The 17,402-nt window shown below is 31.9% G+C and overlaps 2 protein-coding genes across 3 annotated transcripts in view; both read left to right on the top strand.

Annotated features, from left to right (window-relative positions):
* The window catches only part of LOC128169406 (uncharacterized), a 127,546-nt gene that overhangs the window by 70,357 nt on the left and 39,787 nt on the right, over window positions 1-17,402 (top strand). The gene's annotated exons all lie outside the window — the stretch shown is intronic.
* The window catches only part of LOC128169407 (uncharacterized), a 47,255-nt gene continuing 30,812 nt past the window's right edge, over window positions 960-17,402 (top strand). Inside the window, exons 1-3 of one of the 2 annotated variants that reach the window (XM_052835560.1) lie at window positions 997-1,025; window positions 2,168-2,185; window positions 7,802-7,909. The gene's annotated coding sequence lies outside the window, so the exon portion shown is untranslated. Of the gene's footprint in view, window positions 1,026-2,167; window positions 2,186-7,801; window positions 7,910-17,402 lie in introns of both variants that reach the window. The other variant, XM_052835558.1, reaches the window with a different exon arrangement.

Here is a 17,402-nt window from a genome sequence, read left to right as displayed (position 1 = left end):
AATATTTAAAGACAGAGCTGAATTTATGTTGTGTGGCATGTAACGGTATACTACGACGAATCATGTTTACTGAGGAAATGTAATTGATGGTCTTCAATACTGTAAACGAATTGGTCATTTTCTAAACACCAATCTCTGACTTTTATTATCTGTATTATTTTTCATGCCAATATCATATTTGTTTTAAATTTCACTCAGTTACATAACTCTAGAAATACATGTAGCAGAACTCATTTAGAATAATTGTTCCTACTGGAAGAGAGATATAGGGCAGGGCTTGGCTCGAACTGTAGCTTTCATCTCGTTCCGTCTTGTATTTTTTCTACATCAGGGGACTCTTACTCTAAATATTACAACATTCCAAGAAGTACAATTGAGAGGACAGGCAAATAATAGAAACTGCATGATTAACTACGTACGGTAACAATCTGCTGTTTCGTTCTTTGTGATAAAAACGCAATTGTTTGGGTTTTTTTGTTTCTTTTTGGGTAAAGATTTTGAATGAATTTGATCTATCAATAGAGATATGAGCCTGAGTTCAATATTTAAACTTATCTTTTTGGGGGCATTAGGGTACTATGCGTCAATTCAAAATCGATATGTCTGTGAAAAATCGTTTTACGACCATATGACAAAGGACTTGCAAGTAAAAACAAACAAACCACAAAAAGCATAGGGGAAATTGAAATCAAATTTAAATGCCGTTTAAAGGTCGTCGATTTGAATATTGACTTGAAAACACCATGCCAGTCATGTAATACCTGTAAGGAGCCTCTTATTTGAATAAATAGGAAGTTCGTCATATAGACAATTGAGTTAGGCATTTTGTTCAATTTTTGACTTATTTATACATCTCATCCATGACAACCAGACTTTACTATTGATCTATCTATAATAAAAGCCATCTAATACGACTGCATAAAACACCAAATCAATAATCGATATGCTTGTACAACATGCACATCTGCTACACTAATTTTGTAAAGGAGTTTACCACAGCAGATTGTTGGCGATGATGAGTAAAGGTAGGATGATTATTTTATCACATTGTATTTATGAAATAATACATTTGATTCCCCGTAAACATTTAACCAATTATTTTATTAAACTTTGCATTAAACATGACCATTGTTTATTTTTTATTATTTATTTTTTTTGGTATTTAAAAATCATATGTTTTTCATAGGATTTAAAATAAAATTTCAGCAGTGTATATTCCTGCAGATTATGTCTTTTCCATGATAATGATACTACGTTTTCTAAATTCGTGCGTTTCGCATTTGTTTAAACATTTTCGTAAAACGTGCATGCACTTTAATAGAAATTCTCTGAACAAGATTTAGCAATTAATAAATAAGGAACTTCAGGTTTATTTTGATTTTTTGACATATACCTTACACATGCATGTACATGTATACATACAATAAAGAAATCAAGTTAACGCTTCCGGTTTAACTGTGTTGTAAAGTATCCTAATGTCTTTTTAATGATATGATATTCTTTTATTTCGGATACAAATTAAAATTATGAAAATAACGACTTTACATAACTAACCAGTATATATGGTCAAAATTGGTTAGGTAATTCACCAGAAACAACTTATTTGTGCTGTTACTACAGTAGCATTTCTCAGAATAAAGTTATGAAAATATTAATACATTTGTTTAGAAAGATAGTTTATTTAAAGATCATGACATATTGCAAGTTATGCTTTAATCCTCAGACATATCAAACAGCAAACCCATCTTTGCATCACTTTTTTTCGAAATAAACTTCGCTTAACATCAAAATAGTAATTATATTTAACTATAAAAAACTGACTATTTTATAGAATAGTGCAAATTTTAAAAGGGATGTAAATATAAAACATTCTCAAACCCGATCAAACTAGTTTATTTCTTACAATTAAAAGATAAGATATTTGAATAATGCAATTATTTGAGCATTTTAAAGTTAAAATAATCATTGTGACATATTTGTTTATTTACAATATATTTATTAATTAATCATTGCTTTATTTTATTGACTTAAAACATTATTTAATATTCAACGTAATTGTTCATAATTGTTTATAAGTTTAATTACGAAATTAGAGCATTGTGAAATATTATGCAGGTAATTATCGCAATAAAATAAATCATTTGTATTTTGGTTTTTTTTTCTGTAGGAGGACCTTATTGTTTTTGTAAGGTTTCTTTTTCTCTCTAATTATTCTTTCTTTCCTACCGTTTTTTTAAATAAAAAATGGGTCGGTGAATTGTCTTAATTTTTTCAATCTGATTAAAATAAAAAAAAAAATGATTCGCTTCTTGATTATATATTGCCACAATCTGAAGAAACCCCGTTTGGCGTCACCTTCTAGTGAACTTTCATTTAAGATTGTTGGTGAATTATTTAAGTCATTCAGAGCAAAAGTTAGAAACAGTAATTTAGGGTCAAAACAAAAATGGAGTTGTATGACGAAGAACTGGCAGATTTTCTTTTGGTATCCTCAAGCTGGAGACACCATCGGGGGAATCTAAGGATTGTATTGACATAATTTCCAAAACACGTAAGAGAGGAACTGACGATTTCATTGGTCTAAACAAAGTTCACCGGGAGGTAACCTCAAGTGGGTGTTTCTTTGGATCTTCCCGTTGCTACATGTACAGATAAAAAAAGAAAGAACGGATCATAGATCTAATTTTAAAGAGGTTGTCGAATCTTTCAGAGATGAAAGACTTTAAGTAAAAATATGTTTACTTTGTATTAATGAGGGTATTTCTAGTCGTCATAAAAAAAATGTTTAAAATCTGATCTAAAGCGTTCATGCAATCTTTAACAGTGAAAAACGTTTTCTTCTGTTTTAATATCTAAGATATCTTATTGGGGTTTTTTTTAGAGTTAAACAACCAATCTTTGCTGTATGATAGACCTAAATATATATATATGCATATTAAGTATTAATAACTGGCGTCCCCAGAACCAAGAAATTGTTATGTTTAACTTTGTTTAACTTTGTATTTTTTTTCATAGAATTGTTCAAATTGTTTATAAAATCAACAATTGAGATTTTTTTAAAATTTTGTTTGCACAAGATCTTAATAATGGATCGTTCCTGAGCAACTAAACTTTTGACATGATATAGAACTGATCATGTACGAAGGCAGAATAAAATGGGGATAAATGATTGTTGTTACATTTTTTGATTACGTCTCTTCCAGCTTAGGATATTGACGTTTAAATGATATTTTGAACATCATTTCATCCACGCAAATCCTCTTAAATTATTCATGATAGAAAGTTGAAATTTTGAGGAAATTGTAAATGAAATTCTGTAAATGAACTGCAATGTTATAAAATATTGTTAGTGCACAAGACGTTAAAGCTCGGCCGAGGTAAAAAAAAAAATCAAAGGCCGGAACGGCCACAAAGGCGTCGAGCTGACATTTTTTTCTATTATATAGAATGATACCAATAATTTGAATTTCTGTACTAATAGTCATATCAAATGATATTAGACTTAGAATAGAAAGTATTTGAATTATGTTTTCTGCTGCTTTAAAAACACAAATCGGTATATTTTCTTATAAAATAGGTAGTGGTGCTTTTTTAATACAATAACTCATCATAATTGCAAAAATCGAAGAAATTTCAAAGTTCAAAAATAATTTGTTTCTTTCTGCTTCAAACAGTCTTTGAACAACTTTCATAGGTTCATAATTTGAATACATTAACAGTGTGTCCCTAATTATAATAATAAAACATACATTTATTTATTTCAATTCAAGTTTGAAACAAGATTTCCTATGGTATGGTTGTTTACAAACAAATCCACAACACGTGCTATCTATAATGCTCGACCAAACTAACTGCATTATCAAGTTTACTTTTTGCAACGAAATTACTAGATACGTTTATCGCTTACATTTATTTTGGAGACCGTGCCCGATAACAAATAAATTTACATCTAAAATGTTATTTCTATCGGGCACGGTCTCCAATTAAAATGTAAGCGATAAACTAAAATAATATCTAGTGAATCTTTACACTTAGGCCTGATTGTATTCATCCGCCATTTCTTGATTAAGCAAATTTATTCTTATGCAATGAGTTGTCAATCACCAGGGAGGCAAAGTTGGGTTTTTTGTACACAATTTAGTTGAATAAATGGGAAAAAAAATCTTGTAATACGTTTAATACTTTTAGGAACTTATTTCTTATGCGCATTTAAAAGGCGGTGCAGCGCGTGAATTTTTGGACGATTGCCAATCCAGACGATCGCTAGAAGGCTGCCGAGCATTAGCTCGACGCCTTAAAAATGGCTCCATTATTTTTTTTGACAAACATTTTGCAAAATTTAAAAAAAAATAATTAAACCTAGAAATATGTTGTTAAAACATGTAAGGCAATAGTTGTTTTTTTTTTACTTTTCTTTACAAACCATTGTATTTGGTTTGTACTACTTTAAAATGTTTGGTTTATGGCCACAGTAAGGAGTTAAAGGTTCGGCCCCCTCACACACTGTTGTTTAGATAACTTCAAATCTGCCAACAATTTTTGATTACTTGTCAAACATAATATGTTTATATTTACGCGATATCTCAAATGATATAAAGAAAAGGGGCTGGCTCTAAGAATTAGGGACTAAGCAGACTCTTAGCTCTTTTAACTTTAATTCTTTACTAAGCAATAATTTGTTATCAACTATAGAATGTTTATTGAACATTTGTTAGCTTAATCTTACCCTTACTTTGATCATATGTTACGTAATTAGGAGTTTCAAGTCCCAAAATTTAATCAATTGTATCTAATAAAGGAGAAATGTTTTGAAAAGCATCGGGAGAAAAAAAAATCCTCAGAAAATGTTCTAACAATATGCTACCTAAAAGATTTTTGTTCGTGACCCTGGTAAAGAGTTTGAAGGTCAGACCTTAAATCACAATTGTTTTGATATCGCTACCATGATCAACAGTTCTTGAAACATTTAGAACGAAATGTGTTTAATATTTAACAGACATTTTAATTAGATTCAGGAAAAAGGGACTCGTTCTTCAAATTAAGGGCCAGGAGGCTTCTTAAGTATTTTATAATAACTCTTTTCTGAGCGATGATTTCCTTATTTGGATCTAAAAACCGTTTGAAAATTGGATGATACATTGCAGAGAAATTAGCGTTGGAAATTGATTTTCCCAGTACATTTAATTTCCCATTCCGGGTTTAGATATGCTGTTTAATTAAGTTGTACATAAATGAATTCGATAATTGCTAAGTCATGCTTGAACACCGTCGTATTTGGTAAGCCGTTCTTGAAATCGTTTAGGTTTTCGTCAATTCGTTCTTAAAATCATACGGACATTGTTAAGTCATACCAAAAGATATTAGATCATGTTGTATATTTTTGTATTAGTTACTCATCATTGGTGTAAAAACACTGCTTTCTACTAAATAATCTAGCTTTACTCACTCGTTGATTTGCAACAAACTCTACTCTAGTTTTTTTTCGTAATTATCATTATTATTTTTTGGCTAAGACAGTTCCTTTCAACAGTACAATGCAAACTTCTTAAGTATATTTGCTATATTTGCTTTATATTTATATTCACATGAAAATTAAACAAGAGGCCCATGGGTCACATCGCTCACTTGAGGAACAATAGGTATGATAAAATCAGCTTAATGGAGTCACGATACAACTATCTGGACAATGTACAATGATATATGATACATGTAGATCCTTTATAAATAACATCTATTTCCCCCTGGATATTCTTATGTTTTTAATCATTAGTCCTATTTCTAACAGGATGATTTTATAGTCATATCATTTGATGAGTATTGCAGTTCTCAAAAAGATCCTTAACAATTGTCTATATATGGGATATAAACTTACATTAAACTCTGAACCTTCTTGTGATGCCGAAGAATTAACCTAGGAACAAAGTCTTAAAACCATTAAGAATTATCTGCCTAAATTTTTTGATTTTTAAAGATTTACTTTACATATTCCTATGTAAAACTTCGACCCCCCCCCCCCAATTGTGTCCCAGCCCTTATCCCGGGGTGTCATTATTTTCGCAACTTTGAATCTACACAACCTGGGGATGCTTCCACCAAAAAATGAACTTTCCTTGCTATTTATTTTCTGAGAAGAAGATGTTTTAAAGATTTACTCTATATATTCCTATGTAAAAATTTATCATGATTTTTACAACTTTAAATCTACACTACCTGAGGATGCTTCCCAACAAGTTTCAGCTTTCCTGGCTGATTAGTTAATGAGAAGAAAATTTTAAATAATTTACTCTAAATATTCCTATGTAAAACTTCGACCCCACTCTACCCCAAAGGATCATAATTTTCAAAACTTGGAAAAATTTACTTTAGATATTCAATGTAAAACTTCTACTCCCCATTGTGGCCTCATCTTACCCCTCCACCACCCCTTTGTGGCCCCACCCTACTTTCGGGGCTCATGCCTTTCACAACTTTGAATCTACACTACCTCAGGATGCTTCCACTCAAGTTACAGCTTTCCTGGCTTATTAGTTTCTGAGTAGAAGGTTTTTAAAGATTTACTCTATATATTTCTATATTAAACTTCGACCCCCCTCCCCCATTGTGGCCCCACTCAACCTCTGGGGGTCATGATTTTCACAACTTTAAATTTACACTATCTGAGGCTGCTCCCACACAAATTTCAGCTTTCCTGACTGAAAAGCTCCGAGAAGATTTTTAAAGATTTACTCTATATATACCTTTGTAAAACTTCAAACCCCCATTGTTGCCCAATCCTACCCCCGGGGGTCAATATTTTCACAACATTGAATTTACACTACCTGAGGATGCTTGCGCACACGTTTCAGCTTTCCTGGCTAATTAGTTTTTGAGAGGAAGAATAACTATAAATATATATATTAACTATATATTCCTACGTTAAACTTTGACCCCCTTCCATTGTGGCCCCACCTTACCTCCAGGGGTCATGATTTTCACAACTTTGAATTAACACCACCTGAGAATTTTCCACACAAATTTCAGCTTTCCTGGCTGATGAGTTCATGAGAAGAATGTTTTTTTAAAGATTTACTCTATATATTCCTTTGTAAAAGTCGATCCCCCATTGTGGCCCACCTGAGGGTCATGATTTTCACAACTTTAAATCTACACTACCTGAGGATGCTTCCACACAACTTTGAGGTTTCCTGGCCTAATGGTTCTTGAGAAGAAATTTTTGAAAAAATTCTCAAAAATTTTCATCAATTTCTTATCTCCTTTTGAAAAAGAGCGTGGCCCTTATTTTTTTACAATTTTGAACCCCCTTTGCCTAAGAACGATTTGTGCCAAGTTTGTTTAAAAGTGTCCCAGTGGTTCTTGAGAAGATGTTGAAAATGTGAAAAGTTTACAGACAGACAGACAAACAGACGGACGACAGACAAAATGTGATCAGAAAAACTTACTTGAGCTTTCAGCTCAGGTGAGCTAAAAATACCCCTGAAAATGAAAGCGTAATTGTTGACTGCAGGTTACAGTTCATTTCCTACTTTAACTGTCAGTTTCTTTTCTAACTGACGTGTTTGTAAATGTACACATGCCCTCATGCATGGTTATATGTGTGTGTTTGTTAAATAAAGTTCAGTTTTAGATAATCATCTTAACTAAACATAATCTTTTGTAAAAATATTACTCAAAATAAATTATCAAGATTTTTTTTATTTCTATATTCTTTACTAATCATTTAATAACAAAGAAAAATGATTGGTGAAAAATCAGAGTTACAAACTTAAATCTAGTGCTTATTACTTATGTTGGTATATATCAGGTTTGGTTTAAGCTGCTCATGGAATCCGAGGCCTCTTGAGACAAACTGAATATACAAGAGAATCCATGTTCTAAAACGCAGTGCAACAGGAGTCAAGTTTTCATAAAGGTTAGTAGATATTTTATCTAAATGCAGTGTTTATAATTTGGTATGCTTTTTTGGTCTTGCAAGACCTTATTGTAGATATATATTTTTTTGCAGTTTACCATCAACATTGCTATTGAAACTTTTAAAAAAATTTCCCCGAACTATATTAAATTCCCTCCCTAAATCATGCAGGTGTCGGTTTATCGCAGAGCGGATAAATTTGTAGGAATTTTTTTTTGATAATCTGATGCTTGTGTAAAAGACATCTTATCGGCCCTTTTTACACATGCTTCAGCGTATAATTTCCAAGCTTACATTTAATCCTAAAAGCTCAACCAGATAAAAATATGTTTGCTCGCCAAATGTCTCTACACTGTATTCTTCAAAAAGGGGTATCGAAAAATTAAAACCACACCAACATATCATCATAAATTTTGTTAGCTAAAGAGTAAAGCTCTCTAAAAAGAGAGATTTGGGTGTAATTTCCATTCTGGGTTGAAAATTTGTTGGGCTTTTTTTCTGCTAAATTAGGCTATAATTTTATGTGATATAATTTAGTGATGTATATCCAATATAGCAATTTTATTTGAATGATTTATTTACAAAAATACAAGTGCACTTCTTTCTTTATCTTTTTCATACCTTGAAAAAGTTTTACCCCCCCCCCCCCCAAAAAAAAAATGTGCTTCTTTTGGTAGAAATGAAATTTTTTAAACGTTTTCTGTCTTCGAATTGTATTAGTTGCATTTCTAAGACATTTTTAATTATTTTTCTTTTGGGTGGATTTTGAATGATTTGAGCCAAATATTGTCCTTTCCCTATTTTAAAAGCATTTTTTATTTCCTGTCTTGCTTCCTCTGTTGATGTGTAGGCAGGACTTTCATAAGATACATCAAGACAGGCAAGTTCACTTTCGGGGATAAAAATTTCTTCTAAAGTGTTCTAATCTATTTCTTCTGTTTCTTCAGGATTTTCCAAACGGGGAACAAAATCATACTTTGAGTTAAAACCGGCCATTTTTAGGATGCTACTTGCCAAATAACATGTATACGCATGCCCTCTGTTAAAGTTCTATGCATAATTTTTAACGCAATGTTTGAATTTATTTTAAAAACAAACTTAGTTATTTTATACAAATTTATGTCATTCAAATGAAAAGAAATAAACCTAACCATACTCTATTAATTCATATTGGTGCACACATGCACATGTATATGTTTACATGTAAAAGTCTTAGAGTAGTTCGAGCCTGATATTGCCAATGGGGTGTTTCCCCATACCAAGTTATGTTATTCAATATAATATAAGTCCTTCCATCTGTATCAGTCAATCAAATGCCGCGTTACAACCAAAATTAGATTATATTACAATAAATGTATTAATGATTAATGTTAATTGCATTAATATATAATGCTTAGATATTCTATTATCGATGTTATATATTTTTGTCAGATATTAACTCTTAAGACCGAAAAACAAAAGAAACAAAACTAATTCATGTCTCACATCACCTAGATCTTGCAGACATGATTGCCAAATGACGTGGTTGTGTTGGTTTTAATTTTAGCTACAAAAGTGCACAATGTATGTCATCTAGCATTATGGGACTCCGACAAAGTCGTCACAATCATATTTTCATTTTTATTCAAGGCTACATGGTTTATTAAAAAACAATTTAGTATCTACAAGTTACAACAAAGTGCAAATAACTTTAAATATCAGTAGAACATCACACGCTTAAAAGGGTGTCTTGTAGTCAATATCAGCTCATCTAAAAATATGTGGATGTGTAGATAACATCATGCATTAAAAACAATAATTATCAATGTAAGAACTATAAAAAATAACCAGTCAATGAGAAAAAAAAAATGGTATGCATTTTTTTTAGCTTACGTAAGCTGAAAGCTCAAGTGAGCTTTTCTGATCATTTTTAATCCGGCGTCCGTCCGTCCGTCTATATGTCCGTCCGTCCGTCTGTAAACTTTTTACATTTTCGACTTCTTCTCCTTTACCACTTTGCGACTTTTAACCAAACTTGGCACAAAGCATTATTGGGTAGGGGGGATTCAAATTCGTTAAAATTAAGGAACCTCCTTTTTGTAAGGGGCACTAATTAGAATTATTATTGAAAATTTGGTTATATTTTGAAAACATACCATTTGGCCAGAAAAGCTGAAACTTGTGTGGAAGGTGGGGCCCAAATAGGGGTCGAAGTTTTACATTGCAGTATATAGAGTTAATCTTTAAAAATCTTCTTCGCAAAATCCATTTGGTCAGAAAAGCTGAAAATCGTGTGGAAGCATCCTCAGATAGTGTAGATTCAAGTTTGTTCAAATCATATTACTTGGGTTAAGGTGGGGCCACAATGGAAGGGGGCGTTAAGATTTTAACATGGGAGTATATAGAGTTAATCTATAGAAATCTTCTTCTCAAAAACCATTTGGCCAGAAAAGCCTAAACGTGTGTTGAAGCACATTCATGTAGCGTAGATAAAAGTATGTCCAATTCATGGTCCTTGAGGGTAAGGTGGGGCCACAGTTGGGGTGTAAATTTTTCAAAGGAGTATATAGAGTTAATCTTAAAAAAAAATTTCTCCAAAGCCATTTGGCCAAAATAGCTGAAACTTGTATGGAAGCATCCTCAGGTAGTGTAATTTCAACGTTGTAAAAAGCATGGACCTTTGGGGGTAAGGTGGGCCCACAACGGGGGTATAAATTTTACATAGGAGAATATAGAGTTAAAATTTACTTCTCAAAAACCCATAAGAAAGAAAAGCTGAAACTTATGTGGAAGCATCCTCAGATAGTGTGGATTCATTTTTTTTTGTTCAAATCATGGTCCTGGTGGGTAAGGTGGATCCACAATGGGGAGAGGGGGTCACATTTTTACATAGGAGTATATAGAGATATTTTAGTTTGAATTTTCTACTCAGAACACGACTAGCCAGAAAAGCTGTAATTTGAGTGAAGTATCATTAGGTAGGGTAGATTCAAGTTTGGTCCAATTATGATCCCCGGGGGTAGGGTAGGGGCACAATGAAGACCGGTGAATCTTTACAAAGGAATATATTGAGAAAAATCTTGTTTTAAAAAAACGCATTTTCTTTTTAGAAAAGGTGCAACATTAGTGAAAGCAATCTTAGATAGTGTGGATTCCAATTTGTCAAAATCATATATGCCAGGAGTAGAATGAAGCCACATGGGGTGGGGGTTCAATTTGACAAAGGAAGACATTTCTTATTCACCAAAACTCAAATGTTATAATTATATGGTTTTGCTTATATGCAAGCATTTTGATATATTTTTCATTCTCTAAAATTGTGTAGACATTGGCCTCTGGACAATTCTTGGGTTTCACAAGTTTGATGTACGTATATATTCCATTTTATTTAGATCTTCTTGAGAACTGTAATGCTCAATATGTGAAATGACTATACTGTGACAAAAAGAAATCAATGATAAAAAGAATATCCAGGACAAAAATTGATTTTTTTTTAAAATACAGGATTTGTTAGACTAAATTTTCCATATTTTTGGGGTTTTGTTACTCTGTAAAGCTGATTTTATAATGTCTATCGTTGCTCAAGTGAGCAATGTGGCCCATGGGCCTCTGTTTTTTTTTTTTAAATATTTTCTCACAAAAAGGATAGCCACATTACACAAAGTAGATTAAAACAGTTTTAACATTTAACTCCATAAACCATTTTTGTTCAATACAAAACAGGGGGTGCAGTTTTCTCTCTTTTTTGGCGAATCAGTTGTAAATGTAATATTTTGTTATCTTTCATAGCATATCAGGCAACCCTTTTATTAAATATTGCTAAACCTTTTAAATGCTTTTAAATTGATTTTTTTTTAAATACCAGTGAGTCTTCGGTTGTCTTCTGAATTCAACAAAATTACGCTTTAAATCTCGAGTTTTATTTTCTATATTGTTTTGTTTTGTGCTGTGGGAAAGTGTTAAATATTCAGTACCACTATCATCAGTTTTACAAACAAAGAAATTTGGTTTAAGCTGCTCATGGGATTCGAGGACTCTTGAAACAAACTGAATATACAAGATAATCTATATTTTAAAACGCAGTGCAACTGGAGTCAAGTTTTTATAAAGGTAAGTAGAGATTTTATCTCAATGCAGTGTTTGTAATTCTATATGCTGTTTTGGTCTTGCAAGACCTTCTGGTTGATACCTTTTTTTCAGTTTACCATCAAAATTCATATTGAAACTTTGAAATTCTTTCTTCCGAACTATCAATTTCCCTCCCTAAATTATGCAGGTGTCAGTTTATCGCAAAACGGATAGATTTAAAGAATTTTTGATACTCCGATGCTTGTTCAAAAGACACCTTTTCGGCCTTTTTTAAACATGGTACTGGAACTGCTTCAGCGTAGAATTTTCTAGTTTACCGTATAATTCTAAAGGCTCAATCAGATGGAAATATGATTGATCGCCAAATGGCTCTAAACTTAATTTTTCAAAAAGGGGTATGAGAATATTAGAACCACACCAAAATATCAACATAAACTTTGAAATCGTAATAGTAAAGCTCTCTGAAAAGAGAGATTTAGTTGCAATTTCCATTCTGGGTCGAACCTTGGTGGGGTTTTTTTGGGGTGGGGGAGGATGTGGAAATTAGGCTAGTTTATTATGTTATAAAATTTAGTGATATATATCCAACAAAGGTCTGCTATTGTTTGATTTATTTATGAAAAATAAAAGTGCCTTTTTAAAATCTTGTTTATACCTTGAAAACGTTTTAACACCCCCCTCCAAAAATGCGGGGGGGGGGGGGGGGTTGGTAGAAATGAAATTGTAAAATGTTTTCTGTCTTCAAGTTGTTTCAGTTCCATTTCTGAGACATTTTTAATTTTTTTGTTGTTGTGAGTTTGGAATTATTTTAACCGTAAAATTACTCTTCCCCTCTATTTTAAAAGCATTTTTATTTCCTGTCTTGCTTCCTCTGTTTGTGTGGAGGCAGGACTTTTATAACAAACATCAAGACAGCAAGTTCAAATTCGGTGATAAAAATTTCTTCTAAAGTGTTCTTATCAATTTCTTCTGTTTCTTCAGGATTTTCCAAACGAGGAGCAAAATCATACTTTGAGTTAAAACCGGCCATTTTTAGGATGCCATTTGCCAAATAACAATTATACACATACCCCCATGTTAAAGTTTTATGTATAATTTCCAACTCAATGTTGAATTCATTTTAAAAATAATTTTTAAAAATCGATTTTATTTGTTACAAAATTATTTTATTCAAATGAAAAGATATAAATTAAATCATACTCTATTTATTCCCATTCGTGAACACATGCGCATGCATATATGTAAGGTTGACATGTAAAAAAAGTAGTTCGAGCCTGATATTGCCAATGGGGTGTGTCCCCCAAATCAAGTTATGTTATTAAATATAATATAAGTCCCTCCATTTGTATGAGTCAGTCAAATGATTATATAAAAATAAAGATATAAATGATTTATGTAAATTACATTGATATGCAATGCTTGGATATTGTATTATCGATGTTTTATATTTTGTCAAATGTTTACTTTACTAAAGGACTGAAAAAAAGAAACAAAACTAATTCATGTCTCACATCACCCAGATCATTTGGACATTATTGTCAAATGACGAGGTTGTGTGGGTTTTATTTTTAGGTACAAAAGTGCACAATGTATGTCATCTAGCATTATGGGACTTAGACACAGGCGTCACAATCATAATTGTATTTTTTTTCAAGGTTACATGGTTTATTAAAAATCAATTTAGTATCTACAAGTTACAACAAAGTGCAAATAACTTTTAATATCAGTAGTACATCACACGCATAAAAGGGTGTCTTATAGTTAATATCAGCTCATCTAAAAATATGTGGATATGTAGATTACATCATGCATTAAAAACAATAATCATCAAAGTCAGAACAATAAAAAATAACCAGTCAATGAGACAAAATTGTTTGCATTTTTTTTTAGCTAACCTGAGCTGAAAGTTCAACTGAGCTTTTGTGATCATTTTTTTCTTTGGCGTCCGTCCGTTCGTCTGATTGTCCGTCTATCTGTCCGTCCGTCTGTCTGTAAACGTTTTACATTTTGGACTTCCTCTCCTGAACCACTTGGCGAATTTAAACCAAACTTGGCACAATGCATCATTGGGTAGAGAGGATTCAAATTCGTTAAAATAAAGGAACCTCCTTATTGTAAGGGACACTAATTAAAATTGTTATTGAAGATTTGATTATATTTTGAAAACATACCATTTGGCCAGAAAAGCTGAAACTTGTGTGGAAGCATTCTCAGATAGTTTACAAATCATACTCTCTGGGGATAAGGTGGGGCCCCAATAGGGGGTCGAAGTTTTACATAGGAGTATATAGAGTTAATCTTTAAAAATCTTCTTCTCAAAATCCATTTGGTCAGAAAAGTTGAAACTCGTGTGGAAGCATCTTCAGATAGTGTAGATTCAAGTTTGTTCAAAGCATTGTACACTGTACCTGGGTTAAGGTGGGGCCACAATGGAAGGGGGGGGGGTTCAGATTTTAACATGGGAGTATATAGAGTTAATCTTAGATTACTTTCTGTTAGGTTGGATCTGATCGGTTCTGTATATCATTTAGACATGATTGCCAAATGACGTGGTTGTGTGGGATTTAATTTTAGCTACAAAAGTGCACAATGTATGTCATCTAGCATTATGGGCCTCCGACACAGGCGTCACAATCATATCTGTCAACTTTTTCAAGGCTACATGGTTCATTAAAAGACAATTTAGTATCTACAAGTTACAACAAAATGCACATAACTTTCAATATCAGAAGTACATCACACGCTTAAAAGGGCGTTTTAGTTAATATCAGCTCATCTAAAAATATGCAATTATGTAGATAACATCATGTAATAAAACAATAATCATCAATTTATGAACTTAAAAAAAAATAACCAGTCAATTAGATAAAATTGTATGCATTTCTCTTTGTTTTAATATTTTCTCACAAAAAGGATAGAAACATTACACAAAGCAGATCAAAACAGTCTTAGCATTCAACTCCATTAACAATTTTTGTTCAATACATAAAAAATGGGGTTACGGTTTTGATTCTTTTTTGGCGGAACAGTTGCACAGGTCATGAAATGTTATCGTTCATAACACGTCAATCACCGATTTTATTTAATATTACTAACACTTTGGTAAACGCTTTTATATGACGATTTCTTTTTTTTCAAAAGTAATAAGCATTGCGTCTTAGGGAGTCTTCTAGTTCCAAAGAACTGACGTTTAAAATCTAAGGCTTTATTTTCTATTTATATTGATATGCAATCCATAATGAATCATATTGACTCACTATATTGTTCCTGTAATCGTTGATTTTAAATACATCAGGTTGAGAAAACGAAATGTACAATGCAAATACATTTGGAAAATTAAAAAAAAACATAGAATCCGTAGAAGAAAAACGATAAAACGCTTTTTAAAGAATTACTGCTAAATATAAAGAAATCTCACAGAATGAATCTCTGCCATTCAGTCAACTGAATAATAACTGAATGTTCTGGAAAGGTGACTGAATTCAGTCACATTTCAGTTACCATTCATTCATTTTTCAATTGACTGAATGGGAGAGATTCATCCTGAGTCTACTGTTAGGTCAATAAACCAGTATTTTAGAGAACTGCGAAATTTCGAAGATCAAATATCTAGTTTTTGACAAGACCCCCCCCCCCCCCCCGCAAACCTGGAGAAGTATCACAGTAAAATAATCGACTTTATCGACAAATTACACAACGTAGGATCTGTTGTCAATAGACAAAATATAAAAAAAATTACATGTCTATTTTAATCGAGATAAATGATAGTATTCTGAATAAAATTGAATATATCTATGTGCAATTGATATTGTACTTTAAAGGCTACATTATTGTAAATTATCTAAACCGATTTCTTTAAGATAGACATTCCTAGTTAAAGGGTTACTAGAAGTAATCTAATTAAATTGTGGTATATTTCATCATGATGAGAAGAGAGATTCCTTTTTTTTTCTTTGGATGAATAAATATTCTTGCTGATCGTAAAAAAAAAAAAAACAACACATGTGTCATTTTCTATTCTAGAAAATTTATTATCAAGTATTCAGATTTAAAAGTAGGACATAATAATACTGAATAGCGTTTATACATTGATACAAGGACCTTTACTGAATAAAAGTATCAAAATCCAGATCCAAACAAGACATCTTCTGATTTTATTTTAATAAAGATACCGGTTTATGTCGTATATGAAGATATCAACAACAAAAAAAGCCAAATATATTTCTTGAAATGTAGCTGTACACATTTGAATAATGATGTTGTTAACTCTCGAAGATATACACAATGTCGAACCTAATATTTATATATACTATTTATTTTGGAACTACACCTAACTAAGAGAAAGGTAATACCAAGACAAACCATTCGCTCATTTTTATTTATTTATGTATTTTTTTTAGGGGGTCGGGGGGGGGGGGGTAAAAACTCAAATGATATAGTCTTGACGTCATAACGGTATAATTGTTAGTTTAAAATACTTGGAATGACTGATAGAAGAGGGATATGGTATACGCGGAATATTTTTGTAAGATTGATATGATTCAGAAATCAATTGTGATACAGTGCACTTAGTAAAAACATATTATGAATTCAAGATACAGAGAACTTCAAAATAATAAAATTTGGTCGGCATACCTGATTGAACTGCTGGTTTCACTGACGAAGCGAAGAAAACCCGATAAAAATAAAAAAAAAAAATATAAAAAAGAATAAAATGTAAATTCAGACACATCAAAAGGCTGAACAAAATGATTTGATGGTTTGTACTCTTAAAATAAATTTATACAAAATTATATAAAATTAATCAACCACATTCATCTTTGTGAGCAAATGTTTCCCGTCCAGTTGGCATTCTAATTTGATCAAAGTTTTTATAAGAGGTTACGGTATTTTCCACCTAGTAAATAGATTGCATTGTTTTTTTATGTATGGACTTTTCACTCCTAGATTAGGTCCAATCATCATTCGTTATATATATGTAGTACGTACATACATCTTTCAAATTATAATTCATCCAAATAAATGCATTTATACATGCTGAAATAATATACTTATTAAATGAAATTCCACATTAGTATTGCTTTTAACTTTACCAAGACAAAGGACTATAGACTCTATATAATTATCCCTACCGAGCTCAAAATCAACTGATAATCCGAAAACCGACTGACATTGTCCGACATCTAGCACGCATTGACTGTACCTCACTGTACCTTTCAGAGGCTCCCATTGTACGTTACTATATCCCACTGTACATTTCTTCTGACCAGCACAGTATCCCACTGCACATTAAAGTACAGTTCTACTGACCAACAGTGGACCCCACTAACTGATACTGTACATTGCACTGAACAACACTGTACCCATCTTTTCTAAATATTTGAATTATCTCATACAATACCGACAAAATCTTTCTTAAAATTAT

Source organism: Crassostrea angulata, unplaced genomic scaffold, assembly GCF_025612915.1.
Source record: "Crassostrea angulata isolate pt1a10 unplaced genomic scaffold, ASM2561291v2 HiC_scaffold_127, whole genome shotgun sequence".
NCBI classification, from domain to species: domain Eukaryota; kingdom Metazoa; phylum Mollusca; class Bivalvia; order Ostreida; family Ostreidae; genus Magallana; species Magallana angulata.
Note: the sequence above shows the minus strand (reverse complement) of the source record. Positions and strands in the feature narration are given on the sequence as shown.